A 15,573-nucleotide genomic window follows, 5' to 3' on the forward strand; every position below is an offset into this window, starting at 1 on the left:
AAACTGCCTCAATACGAAGGAATTAGAGAATTAGATATTCAGATTTCCTTTTTTAAAAAAGGTGAATTAATGAAACATCAATATTATTATAATTGAAATATTCAGATGGATCAGCTAAAAAGATAAAAATAATGTCGAAACACAAGGAGGAATAAGCAACGAGTGTATGAAAGGAAGACAAAACTTGTCAAACAGTAAGTAAAATGTCAATGATACAAATTATTGAATCAAGTGATAGTCACTCACTTTATCGATATAATTTCTTACTTTAGCCAAATCATAAGATGTGAACGAAACTGTCGAGAGAATATTTTGAAACAGAATTACCTAGAAGCGAATTTTTTCCTCTGATTGTTTATTTTAAAATATTTTTTATTTATTCATCCCATTTTTCTAAATGTACATAATTCAAAGTTATATGTATTTTTCCATTGCATCATTTCTGTGAAAATAGACCAATTTACAGTATAGTATAATTTCTCCTTTTCTCATTTTTTCCATTTTATTTAAACGATTTTAACGAAAACGTTTTATGAATTTGTTGTCCCTCTTCTAAATTATGGCCTTCCAATTATAATAATTCGTGCAATACCGATACTGAATCAATAAACAGATTTTTTTCGTGTGTTATGAATGATAAAAACTATATACTGAACGTAATGACTAAAAGACAAATATATTGAAGCAGTCCTAGTCCGACATCTTGTCAACACATGATACTGCTGATATTCAATTGGCTACACTATTGGAATATCATAAAATAGTAACATTGTTTCAGTTACTCTTATTATGTAGATAGCTCATAACTTAAAAAATCCAAGACAAAATGAAAAACAAAAATCTACGTTATTTATTCTAATGATTTTCAAAATTAATTGCCAAACAGACAATTCAGATTTAAAAAATAGTTGACATACATGTCTTGCAAAAATGTCTTAAGTCTTTTTATTATGACATAAATTCCTTGGTCATTATAACACCTGATGAAAAATATTGATGTCAATTAAAGTATAATAGATGCTTAATGAATTTTGTCAATTCTTACATTCACAAGATGCTATTAAAACCTAAATATTGTGAATTTTTTTTTCAATGCAGACCAGTTCAGCATCCCACCAGCTCGAACAGCATACCATTTTAGTCCACGTCGTTTTTCAGCCTAGTATCTTTTGTATAAATCGTGAAAGGACAACTCGCTATATCTACCCAACCAACGTTGTGACACGTACCAACAAAGTTAGCTGATATAATAACTACAGCTTGCCAGGTTTTACTTTCGTTTTCAGATTACAATGAGGGCAAGCATTTGATAGGAGTTCTAGATATACATCGTGATGTTTACAGGGTAATATAAAAATGTCTTGAACTTTCAATGGGTGATTTCATGGTACCATTTCCAGGGCAGATTTCATGATAGATTACGCATGTGTTATATTTGAAACAGTGCTTTTGTTCGCTATTATTTGATATTTCATCATGTAGAAATTTAGCCCGACATAGCGCCTAAACATATCATTTATGTCTATTACGAAAATCAGCGTTCTACGAGGAATGTGTTTCGTGCTCTTAGAACAATTTATGGTTCATGTAATTGGCATCCCTATGGCACAACTTTTGATACCAACCGACAAGTTTGAAACACAATTTTCAATATTTGATGATGGACTTTAAAATAAAATTAATCACAATTTGAAGAAAATAAGAAAGTAAATAAATTGATTTAAAATCATACTGAATTCACCTCGTACAAGAACCTTTTTTTCGTTAAGTCTAACTATCACCATCTGGTCAGTTTCTGTCGTTACCTGTTTACTTTCCTATGACTGTTTTTGCGTCTCCCAATACAATTTTCATACCATATCTGGGGCTTCTTTCATACTCTCTATCAAATTTGTTAAAAAAAACTGGGGTTACAACACAAGGGCCAATGAAGATAAAAGATAATATTCCAGTACAGAAAAATGAGTTGGTTTTGGTTTAAAAAAAGTATATCTTGCAATTCTGACGCAAATAAAAATAAAAATTTGATATGTAAAGAAATTATATCTCAAATCGAAATTAGATTATTTCATTTACCATTATTAACAAAATCCAGAAGGCCTTTTTTTGTTGTGAGCTTTTGGACAGTGAGGATTCTGTTGTAGAATTTGTTAGTGATTTATATAAAAGTTGACATTTTTCTGGTCGAAGACTTTATCTCTGGGGCTTACTGAATTTAATACAGTGGAAATATAATTGTGTGAATAGTAATATGAATAAATGAATAATTGTTTTATTTTACTTGAATTTACCGAAAGTTCTTAATATTTTCATTTTCTTTCTCAGATAGGTAAGGCTAATTCAATACCTAGATAGAAAGGAGTTGTTTAATATAAAATCCTGAGTTTTATGTCCTAAAAAACGCCTGTGGCTGATTCCTGATCAACGAGGTTTTTGAGAAGATGGTAGGTAGGCAGTGGAGCCACAAATTTTTCGGAATTCAACACTACCGAAACGCAAAGTTGCATCTTTCACGAAAAAAATAGAATAATTATATCTCCCGTGAAAATGGTCATAGCATGTTGGGAAAGGAAACAAAAGAATTAAAGGAATCAATGCCATTGCTTATCTACAATGTATCACCTTGAAGGTGCATCAAATGATATATAATAATGGTAATTAATATCAATATTGAGCAACTCATTCAATAAATTAACAAGTTTCTACTTCTTAATATTTCAATACATGTCACTAAGCTGAATAATCGAAACAATTGTTCATAATTATGATTTGCATCAGTAAGATGAATGTGTATGTTATTTCGCACTGAGATGGGTAAGCTTAATAAGGCCACCTTGAAGTTAGAATAAATCTTCTAAATATTAAAATTTCATAGACACATTTCAACACATAACAATGAATTAAAAAAGGGACTGAAGTTTTCACTTGATGTTCATGCCATTCAATATTTTGATTTTTCAACTAACAGTTCAAAAATCATGAAAAGTGACTTTATTAGTGATGCAAGACCAGAAATCCAAAAATGAAATAAAAGATGCAACCAAAAGGAACAAACTTACTTACTATTCTACTGAAAACACTTTTTCCTCACTAGAAAAAACATGCTGTCTCTCGTCGTGAGTTTTGCTAACCAAGTTAGCATCATTAGGAGATGATGGAGATTCATTTCATGCCAAAAGTTCCAAATTCTATTCAAGTTCGTTACTATTGACACGAGTGATGATCAGGCACTGTACGCTGTCTGTGAGGTGAGGCGAATTTTAATTTTTCTCAAAAAACACTTATCTTTTCATCAATCAGTTCTGATAAGCACGTTTTGGTATCTCTTTGAGCTCTCTCAGCGATTCGGTTTTTATCTCCTCAATCGTCGCACAAGGTCGTTCTTCACAGTGGGATAAATCTGGTGAATACGATGGCTGAGGCATGATTATGGTGCTGTTTTTGGGCAAAAAATTACGAACAAGCAATGATGAGTGAGCAGGTGCATTATCGTGATGCAAACGCCTTGAAATGTTTTTCCACAATACTTACTGGACGTTTTCTTCGTATTGCTTCTCGCAAACCACATGTAACTTCAAGATAAAACTACTTATTGACCGTATGACCATGTGGCAAGAACTCCTGATGCACTATGCCACGGTAATTGAAGGAAACAGTGAGTAAAACCTTGACATTTGATCGAACTCGGCGTGCTCTATTTGTCTTGACTCTCCTGGGATCTTCCATTAGGACGATTGGACTTTGGTTTAGATGTCATAACCATATACCCATGATTCGTCACCAGTTATGACCCTTTTAAACAAGTCTGGATCACTATTGACACATTCAAAAATTCCCGAGCGATGCTCATTTGACGTTTTTTTGGTCAAAATTCAGCAATTTTCGAACGATCTTCGCTCCCACATGCTTTATGATGAAAATTTCTGAAAAAATTGCATGGCTTGAGCCAACCGATTTGCCAACATCCTCAGCAACTCATCTATTAATGATTCGGAATTTACCATAACAATTTTCTTCAGTTTCTCAACATTTTCATCAGTTGCTGATGTGCTGGAGCTTCCAGGGTGAGCGTCGTCATTCACATCTTCTCAACCTTCTTTGAAAAGAGTACAATCACCGTATACCACTGTCAATATTTCAAAGGTTTTCGATAGCAAAAAAACGCCAAACATGCAAAACACTCCTAAGTTTTAAGCCTCTCACCAACAAACTGAACACTCGAGACGAATGAACCGAAAAGATTTTTTGTCGTTGCCTCAAAATTCTTATTGACTATGGTATTATATAAACGGAATTATAAAGTAACCAAATAATGTGGAACTAGTTAAGCTGAATTTACCAAAATAATTGTTGACATTAAATATCAATTACTGGTCAGCTGTCTATCAACTTTCTCCTAAATACACGGAAATCACCTGCAAATCATACTTCACATCACCAGGTAGGTTTTGAAACACTCCAAGGTCACAGAAATACTTCGACATTGTTATAATATCATTCTATAATGATACTCCTAGTAGAAAGTAGGTACATTTTGTGCTATTTAAGACAAGACAATCGATAATGTGACCTTCAAGATTCTGTACTGAGGCCAATTCACCTCTAATAATAGGATATTGTGAAAAAAAGGAAGTTTATGAATGTTTAATCTTATATCATCTACTGATAGTTCTGCATCTTTGTCATTGAAATCGGCAAAGTTAATTAATAGTGCCAATGATGATATATAAAACAATCAGATTTGTTAATACGTGACTTCATTGGTTGTTTCAGAGCCCCAAGAGTCAATCAATGAACGTACTATACGAGGAGCCTTTAAATATTTGATTTTGGGACAAGAGTAAAGTACTCTTTTTCATTTTTTTAAATGGGGACTACAAAAAAAATTTGCTAAAACGATAAATAGACAGCATCCTGTACACGACGGTTCATTTCAAAAACCTGTAAAATTATGAATTACACAACTATGGTGTTAACTACGGTTAATTTTTTTGAAGAGTAAAAGAATATTCAAAGTTTTTGGTGCAATGTTATTTTTATTTTTTGTTAATATCGAAAATTATTCAAAATTTTACACTATTGTAACAAGAACTTAATATTCAATAATATCAAATCACAAAACATCGAAATAAAATAGGTATTTTGAAACAAACTCATTGATTTTCTGGAGATTATTTTGGAGAATTATTTTGAATAAGAAAATCTCCAGTACTTATTTTGTTTGAAAGCAGGTCTACATGAATCATTTTGTCTTAGATTGTGAAGCTTACGTATTATTCGTTTTTGAGTAACATAGTACATAGTACATAGTGGGAACATAGTACACCCTAAAAGATGTTTCTCGCTCAGTTCTTCTTAGGTTGCATCAAAGATATATAAACAACTGTTGAGTCGTAATCAACCTATAATCGAAATTCAATGTGTGGTGATTGTAACAAGGTACTAAAACCTTTTAGGTTTCTGAAAAGTACTTCTTCGGATCATTTATGAAAAGATGTATAGGATGTTCCACGGATTTTGTTGAAAAGAACCGGTAGGTACTGTTTTTTCCGCATTAAATTGACAAATGTTCATCAGTCTTAAAATAGTAAAATGAAATTTCTGTTTCTTTGTTGTTTCTAAAAAATTGAAAACTTTTGTATTCAAATTTTCGTTCGTGTAATAATTATCACAATTTTCAAAAATGTTTGTAAAGTTGTATAATGAATTTTCCTTTTCAGGAACAGTATTGAAGAATCACAAAAAATAGCAACTAATATTGAACTCTTTCAATCATAAGAATTTGCGCTAAGCAGTGTGCCTGATTTTGAATGAGTAATTAGAATTTCGAAACGAAACGTCTATGTGAATCAGCAATAGGTATGGCGTTCATGGAAAAGTATGCTCGTGAATAAAAACGTATCTGCAGCATTGCAAAGAAATGTCAAGTTATGGGACTATATCGCAAAAAACGATTACGAGCTACTTCAAGGTAATGTATTGGATACTCTGTTACGAATGCGATTGTCATGCAGGACAAACCCACACTTTTCGACAAGATATTCTCTTAGTCCTATTCTCATTTTTTTCTGAAACTTCTGTCCATCAGTCTGGTTTCTCGTTAGGATTTTTTGTGATTGTCGGATGGATTGGGATACAAATAAGCGCTTTCTTCACTTTTTGTGTTTACCTCCTAAATGACAATTCTAAAGTGATATCGAAAAATACTTTGGATACGTAGTTGTCTGCCTGAAAAAAACCCTCAGATGATTGATTTTCTGAAAGTGGAAAATAAAAAATATTTTTGGAATATCGGAAAATATGAATAGAAGCAAATTATTGAATATATTCAATAGAAAAAACATTTAAGGAAAATCTTTTTTTTTTAATTATATATTTTGAACAACGAAAAATATCGGATAGTGTATGAAACTTCTATTGATTAGCTTAAGAATATGTATAAAGTAGTAGTTACAACTTTTCACTAACTGTTATAGATCAGATAATAATGATAAAATCAAAGAAAATATGTGAATCATAATTTTCGAAACGACTATGGATATCGAAAATTGAATGGCATTTTTTGTTCCCAAATCAATTTTTTTAAATCAATAAACCCAAAACTGGCACTTTTCCCAATCACCAGAAATTTAATACGTTTCTCGATGCGCGTTTCATAAACAGGGTTTTCGTCTTCAAGAGATACAGATTTTATTGCAAAATCAATTATTCAGGAAAATAGCAAGTTGTGAATTTCAATTGTTTCTATAAAAAAAGAAGTAAAAATGGTTCTTCTGTAAAGTCTATGGTTCAGGATTTTTATGAAAAACTATAATATCGATTGACGTAGGTACTATTTTCTCACCCTATACTAGTATTTTTACTGTTGCCCAAGTATGGTACAAAAATATGAAATCAAGTTGAAACTATCTGATCTAGTTTTCTTATGGACCTTCATTGGGTGTTTTCACCTTCCAAACTTTTTTAGTTAGTTCACCTCGGTGAGTTACTGTGTAAATCCGAAGTATTTTTCACAAAAGAAAATGTTTTGCTTATTAGTAACTTGTAGTAAATAATTTTGCCAATCAAAAAAAAAATAGCTAAGAAATCATATAGACTTATCTCAACGTTTCGGAGGCTAAAATCTAATATTGTTCGAAAAGAGGGAAAAACGACTATATCCCGAGCTTCCTATAAAAATGGCTGTTCTGATTGTTAAAGTCCATGGTAAAATGATGTTCTCTCTACTCTCGAATCTTAAGATAATGCCGACTTGCCGAAATAAGGCAGATATCTTGGCCGATCAACTTCAGAAACCTGACATTCTTAGCTCATTGCTTCTGCTTAAGGCACATGATTCTCTGACCCAATGATCATTTACCCCATGGTGTGGGGAGTAGTCATTGGTTGATGATGCTGGAGTGCCCTCTCCAATGTTTTTCAAAAATAGATTTAGGAACTGGAAGTTCAAAAAACGTACCTTTGAAGGTAATACCTTGCAAATCGCTTGAGAAATGTCTGAAAAAACTTATTTCAAACTCAAATAATCTATGTAAAATAGAAACAGATTCTCCTTTTTCAAAATCGGTTGAAGTGATAATCATTCAAAATATAGAGATATTTCTTCGTTGAAAAATGGAAAAAAATTAATATTAGTTTGTTAGGGATCAGGTGGTAGATTATTTTATGAGTAATAGTTGAAAATTCACTGCCTCACACATATTAGTACTCTAGCAGTGTCAAATATTTCCTCTTGAAAATACGAGTGTCGCATTAGGGGAAGTGTTATTAGATAATGATTCGTTTTTAAGAGAGAAATAGGCCATGAATGAAACATGTGGTACCTGATAATTATTTCATCAATATTAACATTCAGCGATGACTAATGTCAATAATGTCCTTGCCATTTATTTCATTTTTTTATCTAAACAGACTGGTTGTCATGAAGTGTGATGTCATGAAGATAAAACCATGAGAGTAACGTTGAATTATACATTATAAAATTGCATTCTATAACTACATTATAATCAAAATATTTAATTATTGGTAATAGACAAATTTCATAGCATATTTCTATAATTTGCATACTTAAACTGTTTACATATGTTATGGTAAATTGAATATGTTTAAGTTTTGATATTCAATGATGGATTACATTTTTTATGTATTTTTATTGTTATTCGTGTGGCTAAATAAAAAAATATTAATATCGGATATTTGTCCTTGGAAACATGGAAGTTGAGTTGATATTGAGGAGAAGAAATACATGAGCTTTTTCAAGACTTGAGAAAGATCTTATATTCGATAAGTATAAAAAACACAAAAATGTAATTGAAGTTCAGAAGTCGCTTACTTTCCAAAATTTCAGGATTTTAACAAAGACAAATTTTGACAAGTAATATTCAATTAATATGATATGCTACTTGTTAGCTTGAAAGCTGGGTCATTTTGTATACACATCAAAGATGTTTTTACCTCTTGACATTCTGAGGTCATATCACTGCTATCAACAAACAACATTGTCCTCAGAATGTGCTAATAAAATAATTTTTGTTACGAAGATTTGTAAGATAATGGAAATAGACGGAAAAAATAGAAATATGAAGTGAAAAAAATCAAACAAGTAGATCATTGAAATGTGAGTAATTAATACTTTCAATAAATAGTTTCTCAATAATCTATTCAACATACAATTCTCACAAGCTATCAATAATATGCACTACTCACAAATATAACAACACAATTCTTCTGAGCTAGTATTTCGAGACAATCAGGTGATATCTATATTTTGGGTTATTGTCTGTATTTAGGTATAACCTAAACCGCTCCGGCTCTGCACGGTTGAAATGCTGGTACTAAATATAAATTCATCAACCGGAAATTCAAGGGCATGGAGCAACAGAGATGCTCCCGGCGGCTGGCGCCCTAGTTGGAATATTAAAAAATCCTGTATTATTGTACATCTACAACATAAAACGAACCTACATAGAAAATTTCAGCTTCCAAAAATATGGAGATACGAAGTAACAGTGATGAAAACGTTATTTTCATGTGTAAACGCTCCCCTTTTATCCCCACAGGGTGGCTCCTCAGTTGGAATATTTGAGAATCCTTCCTTAGTGTGCATTTAAGACCTAAGAAGCACCTATATACCAAATTTTTGCTTCCTAGGACTTGCTAGTACGTAGAAACAGAGATGAATGAGTGTTAAATGACTATCGCATTTATGAGTATAGATTGTGGGAAAAATCAAAAACAAATTCGGTAAGTTGATAGTGTTCAAGACATCGGAATATAACTTTTTCCTCCTTTACGTTACTTGATAATTGATATTTGCAAAATGCACACGGTGGAAAGTCTACGCCGGATTTTACTGCCATTTTAAGAGACAAACATAAAAGTTGATAACTATCTAGTTCTGAAGTTACGACTATTCCACCTGATGTTCAAGCTGTTTGCATTTCATTTCGAAGAGTGAAACAAAAGGTTAAACCGACTGGTTTTGAACTTTGGGTCAGTCATCTATGTTGTACAGTCTATACGCTTCGTCATGCCAAATTTGTATCCAGTTATTTTGCAATATGAGGTTTTGTATTAGAGTATGTTAATTATTTTATTTCGAAAGATCTCACGGATATAAAAACTAATGGATACTTGTCTACCTCATGTACATTGCTATCTGAAATAATCAGAGGTCATTTCACATGAAAAAACTAGTCAAATGTTATTTTGTGGTATGAATAATCTTCACTACACAGTATAAAACAAAATCGCTTCCCGCTGTCTGCCCCTAAATGTATGTTTAGATCTTGAAAACTACGCTACGGATTTTGATGCGTTTTTTTATAGTGTGATTCAAGAGGAAGATTCAATATGTATATAAAATGCATAATATAGTAGAGAAGCACTGATAATTTTGGAGGTTTCCTAAATGAACATATTTTTTTGCGCTTATATTGCTATATAATGCTGTCTGAATCCTTAGATCAATACAGTATTGTACACCTTAAAAATGTCTACAAAAAAGACCGCGATGGTATATATCTATCTCTTAGGGATAATTCACAATAAACACTTTTTATCTTTTATTTTCATGAAGCAACTTTGAACAATACAACAATAATACTCATCCGATTAAGTGCCTTAATCCGGCCCTTTACAGCAGTGCAGGACGCCTGACGCCTGTCGGATATAATCCAACGTCCTTCGTGGTATTAGCCAGGGGAGTAGTCGTTTTCTGATAGGCGCCAGTCCATTCAATCTACTGTGTAGGTTTATTCGAGAGTGGCTTGAACGTTTAAAGTTCACTTCTTTAGATTTGTTTACATCCAGCCTTAAAGCATAGCCCACTGACTAATAAGAAAGTTTTTCTTCCTTATTCAGAGGAATCGGGCAAATTTCGGATATGCAGTTGGTTAGTACCTCGTCCATTAGATGGAGTGACATTTTGTTGTTCGCTCCAACTTATGAAGAGGAATGAAATACTCTGAGAGAATTCCGATTTTCAATTATGGAATATCATTGACTTTAGGTCGATGATGGCCACTATATTGCACTGATGAGTGGCTAATGAGCCCGAAACCGGTCTGCAAGTGTGCCCGTTCCAAAATTGAAGGACTCTTTCAGTTGTATTGCCAATTGCATATGCAGGAAATTTTCTGTGAAGATTTCTGCACTGAAGCCTGTCGGATATAATCCAACGCCCTTCGTGGTATTAGCCAGGGGAGTACTGTGTATATAGGTATATTCGAGACTGGCTTGAACGTTTAAAGTTCATTTCTCTAGATTTAATTATTTTGTATAAACTATAATTTATTCATAAACCATTTCATACATTTGATTCTCAATACGTATGATCTCCTCAAATTATTGCCTCTCAAGTCAAAATGTCTACCACTTTCATCCTCGAATATGGGAAAAGTAGTTTGGTTAGAGAAAAAGACTGAAAAAATGATTGAGCCCAAAAGATATATTAGCACCAGAACTAAATATGATTCTGTGAGACCTTGTTCACTAGAAAATCAATGTTTAAACGTTTCCCACATTACATATTCCATTTAATGATTCATGAAATAGTCAATCCATTGTTATAAAATAAACTCAAACGTCAGAACGATCGTCAAACTAGGACGTTGAAGACGAGATCAAGTCTTCTCTGCAATAAATACGTGACATTTTCATGAGAAGTGGAGCAAAGTAATTTCAGTTGTATTATAGAAAATTCATACCTAGTTATTGTAAAGTTTGTACATGCAATTTATCGCAATCTCCATTAATATAAGTATGAGATTTATTGTTGAACTTAATTCCAGCAATTTGTGAAATAAATAATCATTTTTCTACAGTCATGAAGTGAGTTTCACATGTACTCTCTTGATTTCTATTGAAATTTCACTAAAAAGTTTGTGAGGAATCCAACTTGATTCAGAGCAGCGTTTCCCAAACTTTTTTGTCTGGGGACCCACCTTCATTGTGGAATTTTTTTCGCGACCCACATAATAAATAATACTAAATACAATTATTATTACGTATAATATTTTTATCATTATTATCGTGAAAATTCACTATTGAAGAATACACCTCTAAAAAAATGGTAAAGATGATATAATTGAGGATGAAATACATAACGAAAAAAAAAACTTAATTCAGAATCTTATAACTAAACCAAAACAAAATATGAAAAAATGAGACTTATGTAATTAATGTGACTTGTGGAGTTGGTGCTTACTATTTACAAGAGATTCCATATCTGGATTGAAAGTTGAAACCTTTCCACACAAAGCCTATTTCTATATTTATTTTTTGAATATACGAAAGTGGAGACTGCCCTCTCACACAAATATGTGGTTTAAAACCCCATTAGATCTTTTAAGGCTTTGTTCGAAAGAACTGGGTACTCTCTCTCCTAGCCTTTATCCAAAATGGGAAAAACAATTCTAAAGTATTAAGTGTTTTTAATCTGTTTCCGTGACCCACCCAAATTGCTCCCGCGACCCACTATTGTTTTGGGGACCACTGATTTAGAGGCTTAACTGAAAAATATACAATTTTATTTTGTACTTTATATAATACTGTAAATTATCGGGTTATACGAAAATAAATATCAAATTTATTGGTACAGGAGCATGAAGAAAAATCCTCTCAGTTATCGCTAAGGTGAGGTTTAGTTTCATCCTTTTCATAAAAGAGAACGTATGCTTCTCCACCCACAAGCGATTCTGGTGAAATTGGTGAAAAGCTGTAAGTAGTCCCACCAGTCCCACTATGATTCGAGAGTGCTTATAGATTATAACAAGTAGCCACATTGTCTGCTGTAAAATTGGTCATATCCAGTCCTACTACTACAGGAAATTCGATGACAACATTTAATTTGTCTCCAAATATTTCCGTTGGAGACAATCTGTAAATTACTAAAATACTGGGAAAATAATGGATTGATAGGGACTTCGTGCATTTTTTCCTTGCATCTCGAACACGTCGGTTTTTCCTCCCCATCCAAAGTTTCTTCACTTGTAAATAAGTCCAAGCAATGATTGGTCATTTCTCTGCGGTATGGGAAGAAACAAATCCCAAATAGGATCGAAGGTTACTGATGAGTGTCCACACTGTGTGTACTTCATCGTGGATTGACCAGCGAAATTATCTTACAATGTTTAAGTTATACATCCTCAAATATCTGAGCCATGACAATATCCGTTAAGATTGATTTAGGTTTCTCTTAAATTCTATTAACGTCCTCATGTAAACCTTCTGAAAGATAAAGAAGGAACTTTTAAAGAACTCTAGAGTGGTATCCAGTAGATGAATGGATTAGAAATTAGAATAGGAACAAAAAGTGGAACTCATTGTACCATTTATTAAGAAATAGCTGTTCGCGATTTCCTTCGCGGAAACTTTAATTTTTCCTACATTTTTCATCTGCAAAAAACTCTCATGTATTTGTCTATTTTTGAATTATGAGAAAATAATTTCACAAACTATGAATATACTTAACCTATTGAAATAAATCAAACAACATACAATTCAACGCGATAGTTTTCAAATGAAGCATGTCCACATTAAGTTGGACTAAATGTTGTGGTGGTCTCTACAAACGAGAAAAGTCAAAATACGAATGGCCTGAGAGTATTAGCATATTAATCTAACTAGTCTAACTCCATACGATACCTAAACACCGCTATTTGGATCATCTCTATTTTGGTAATTAAAATAATTTCTAAATTTGAATAGAAAATCACATGACTCTCAAAATGAGGGTTTTTAATTTGTTCATATTTTCTAAGGGCATTGTACATATTTGTCTAGATATATAGTTCTAGTACACGGAGGTGAATAGTTTGTAATATGGTTGGAGGAGATACAGTAGGTGATGTTATATTGAAAGAAAATATTTTTCAACATTATTCAATGTTTTATTAACCGCTGAGCATATAATCACTCTTGGACAATATAACGACTAATAATAATATCTACGATATTTTAAAAGCGAATCGAAGTATTACGTGAAGTTCGTTACTTTATAGTTTATAGATAATAATAATCGATTACATCTGTCGTTCTTGTGGTGACAACTGCGAGGTCTATTTTGTTCTCATTTTAAAAGCACTTAATAAGCCTCAACTGTAAGAACAGCTGGTAAAGTTAGCGCTGACCCACTTTCACTTGCCAGATGATCAGGTAGGTAGGTAAGATTTCAATATAAATATACATTTTTCATATCAGTCAGGCAGGTCAGAAAAATCATATTAACTTTTATAGTGATACTACTAGTTGCCAAATGAAAAAAACAGACAAATTTAAAAAAAATAAACATCTTTCAAGCTTGAATATTTTTCCAAAGGAATACAACAGAGTTATGTATATTTTATATAAATCACCATTTTTCGATAAGCGCATTGCATTATTGCCTTTGTATCTTTATGAAACTATTGGTTGGTAAGTTCGGTACATATGACCAATCACATAAATTAGGTACATATTAGGTTTGTTTTGGTTCTGTATTTCAAACTGTTATTGAACCGTCCCGTATCGACGCCGAATCAATGCGCAGAATATTACAGTCACAGAACAGTTCTGGAACGGCCCCAACAAGTAAAAAACCAAAACATATAAAAACATTATTCTGACAAGTGTATAAACAAAGATTGGAGGTTAGATACCTTCACTCTGGTATAACGATCATTGGACTTTTGAGTTAAGTTTAAAGACAAGAGTGAAAAAGTTAAGCAAATATATAATTGAAGTGTTATGATGTTTTTGAAAAAATGAAAGTAACAGGTATTAACTAAGACGTTATCTCCGGTTATCCAAAATTAAATTGAAAATATATTGTCCTCTCTTTGTAATCTTATACTAATGAGTTTGACAAAAACATGCCAAGAATAAATTTTTGGAATTGTAAAAGATGTGATAATAATAATGATTATTATTATTGCTACATATATTTTACGTCTATCTGTTACGGTATAAGAATAATGTTGATTTATAATTTTGTCTTATTTACGCTCGCAATGAACTCTCCGAGTTTCTGTTTTACCGGAGACAGTATTGTAGATAAAATAACAAATGAAACACCAACTAAAATACGGATAAAAATGAGATTGAGAAAGCGTTACTACCAAAATCCACAACGCAAATGAAAAATTTTATTATTGCGCAGGAGCAAATTCGAAGTTCTAAACGGTCCCTACTCAAATGTACGAACTAATAATTACCGTTCTGGAATAGTTCCAAATCGGTTCAGAGAAAGCCAAAACAGTTTGTGAACGATACTAGAACGATTCTAACTGAACCAAAACACATTTTAATAACTACGTGTGATCGAACTGTACAGAATTGTGAACCAAAACAAACCTATTATATTAGGTTACCTGTCAATATTTGCTTACCACAAATAATTTCTACAATTTATAGATGAAAACTATGCTGAGTGATTATATTCCTAGAATGTTGTACTTAAATAATATAAAGAAAAGGTTATTCATGAAGTTCATTCTCACGCACGCGCATTGGCTTCTCGAAGGCCAGCATTAAACATCAATTCTGGCTTCATGAAAGCTACACTTATCCTTAGAGGGATGATTATCGACGTGTGAGATGGCAACATTGAAGTTGTAAACTTATAGGTACGTAAAATACAAGTGTATGAGTTCATGGCGCAGACAAAAAGTCTTATACATTCATGGAAAGTTCCTAATTGATGATAGTCAAGGTATATTAGGTAGTACAAAGACAGGAAAATTCAGTTCAAAAAGTGTATATTGCAAAGCTATGAATAGTGTCACCAGAATAGATGAGTAAAAGTGTAGATTATGGAGCGAGATAAACATGAAATGAACTGAAAATTTTCAAATCGAGTTGAAATTTGGTTAGTTCATCTTATACTGAAACTCCATTACATATCATAAATCATAGAATGTGATTTTGAAAGCTCTCAGACTCCTGAGCAGTAGTTCTCTTTCAGAAAAAAACATGAAAAATATATTATTTGAAGGCACATGAACGAATGATTCTGGAGGATAGACCATTTGAAAATTATGTGTTTAGTATTAAGAACCACTTTTAGAACTCTTTACCATAGTTACAATATTCCCA

General features: G+C 32.3%; 1 protein-coding gene across 2 annotated transcripts in view; it reads right to left on the minus strand.

Annotated features, from left to right (window-relative positions):
- Positions 1–15,573, minus strand: part of kkv (hyaluronan synthase-like protein kkv) — a 123,065-nt gene that overhangs the window by 81,341 nt on the left and 26,151 nt on the right. The window lies entirely within an intron of this gene.

Source organism: Leptinotarsa decemlineata, unplaced genomic scaffold (assembly GCF_025532065.1).
Source record: "Leptinotarsa decemlineata unplaced genomic scaffold, Ldec_3_MD MMD2_tig00000505_RagTag_RagTag, whole genome shotgun sequence".
Taxonomy (NCBI): domain Eukaryota; kingdom Metazoa; phylum Arthropoda; class Insecta; order Coleoptera; family Chrysomelidae; genus Leptinotarsa; species Leptinotarsa decemlineata.